The sequence below is a fragment of the Octopus bimaculoides genome, chromosome 5 (genome assembly GCF_001194135.2).
Source record: "Octopus bimaculoides isolate UCB-OBI-ISO-001 chromosome 5, ASM119413v2, whole genome shotgun sequence".
In the NCBI taxonomy this organism is placed as follows: domain Eukaryota; kingdom Metazoa; phylum Mollusca; class Cephalopoda; order Octopoda; family Octopodidae; genus Octopus; species Octopus bimaculoides.
In genome coordinates, this window is record NC_068985.1 from 28727046 (window position 1) to 28729435 (window position 2390).

The 2390-nt window shown below is 33.7% G+C and overlaps 1 protein-coding gene across 2 annotated transcripts in view; it reads left to right on the forward strand.

Annotated features, from left to right (window-relative positions):
* Positions 1 to 2390, forward strand: part of LOC106868349 (cell adhesion molecule Dscam2) — a 267763-nt gene that overhangs the window by 184944 nt on the left and 80429 nt on the right. The window lies entirely within an intron of this gene.

The window sequence follows — 2390 nt, forward strand, 5'->3', positions numbered from 1 at the left end:
ATATATATGTATATATATATGTGTGTATATATATATGTGTATATATATGTATATATGTGCATATATGTATATATGTGTATATATATATATATACACATGTATATATATATGCGTATGTATATATGCATATACATGTATGTATATTTGTGTGTGTATGTATATTTGTGTGTGTATGTATATACATATATGTATAAACATATGTATGTGTGTATGTGTGTATGTATGTGAGTATGTGTGTATGTATGTGTGTATGTATGTATGTATGTGTGTATGTATGTATGTATGTGCATGAATTCCACGGCTGTTCTTTTCAACTTTATTTTGTAAGTTTAATTTTTCATATTTCATACGAATTCCTTGCATTTTTATTCATACAGAAAAGTTCTGAATCCATCGTCAATATTTCTAGACTTCTTAGTTTCACTTTCAGGTTACAGTGATGTTGGTGTGTATCTCTATCTCTTTGTAATAGGCAATAACAATGAAATTGGTGTAAACATTACCTCGGAATCTGAATTATGACTTACTATTTATGTCATCAGCTAGCTTGTGTGTGCTGTCTATTTATTTATTGAATTACTTCATCATCAATTGTCTACTTTGTAATTATGTAGAGTACAGATGTGCAGACGATCAATGTTTCCAAATTTAGTTTTGTTTTTTAATATATAATGTAGTGCATTATAGTTACCCCTTGTTGTAAGTATCCGATAAACTAGCGTAGACATATAAATTGCATTATATGAATTAAATATACCCTAATTACAGAATAGATAAACACATGAAAACTTCGTAAAACATAGCGCATAATACAAACCATAAATTAAGAGAAATTATATGTTACAAAAATACTAAAATTAAAAACATTCTGATCACTAAGGAACCACACACGTAAATCCGATGATAAGCTACCAATAACCAATATGATAATAAATTCGATTACAAATATGCAATTTCCTGTGTATATAGGATGGGCATCTTTTAGTGTCAGTCAGTCAAATCTATTCACAAGGTTTTGGTGACCCAGACTCTAGCAGAAAATATTTGTGTGGTGCCATGCAAGGGGACTTCTTATCAAGCGCTGTTTTGTGTGGTAACGTGCAATAATTCCTTGTTGTCTTTTTATGGCTAACCAGCAGGAAAGTGCACATTATGAATATACACATACATACATACATACATACATACATACATACATACATACATACATACATACGTATGAGTGTGTGTGTGGAATGTGACCAAGTGAGGTTCAATTTTCAACATAGTACCCTTGCAGCCTACACACTTTTTCCATTGGGTCCCATTGGTGAAGAAGCTATCATCTTGTTGCTCTAAAAGATCATCAATAGCAAATATGACTTCATTATGCGATACTGGTTCCCACTCAAGAGTTTCTCTTGTTGGAAAACAAATGATAGTCAGATTAACTCAAATCAGGAGAATAGGGAGACTGGTCAACTAGTCCGAAGCCACAGTCACGCATAGCAACCATTGAAAACAAGAACTCGTGTGTGCTGGAGCATTGTCTTTTTGAAACAAGTCCCCTTTCATCAGTTTTCTTGTGCGTTTAGTCTTGTTAGCCTTTTGTAACTGCTTCAGCAATTTGGCGTAGTACTCTCCATGAATAGGGTCATCACCTTCTCTGCTAATGAAACAACTTTGGTCTTCTTTGGAGCAGGTGAAGAAGAGTGTTTCCACTGCATGGATTCTGTCTTTGTCTCTGGCTAAAAGCGATGAGACCAACACTCATCTTGGGTTAGGAAACGCACAAGGAAACCAGCATGATCTGTCTCAAACTATGTCAGATTTTCCTGTGGTGTGATTAGCCCGGTACGCTTTTGATCACGTGTTAGATGACGTGATTTCCTACCGAAGAACTTGCGTCATGCCAAGTTCATTTTGCAAAATATTCTCAACTCTCTCACGGGATATTCTGATAGTATTAGCATGTCCACTAGCATACTGTCATTAATAAGAAGAATTGAGGTTAGAATTAATGCATGCAAGTTTTCACAAATGTAACATTATTCCTTCATAGTCAGCCTATGAATTTTTCACCTCACCCACGTAAACTAGCCACAAACAAAAATAAACATCTACTCTGATATTGAATAAATTCAGAGATCAAAATTCCAGTTTCTGAGGTAACGTCTACAGCAATCACATTAGCTCATTCTATTATGAAAAGCTATGAATCGCTGGTCAACATCATTTCCGTCTGAAGATGAGACTGCGGAGGTATAGAAACGCTGATGAAGACATGTCATGAAAACATTATTGCTGTAAACAGATCGCTAGAATCTAAAAGAAAATATATACAAAAATCCGATAAAACAATGGTGTATTAAGAATACTTTTCTTCGAATATATATATATATATATATATA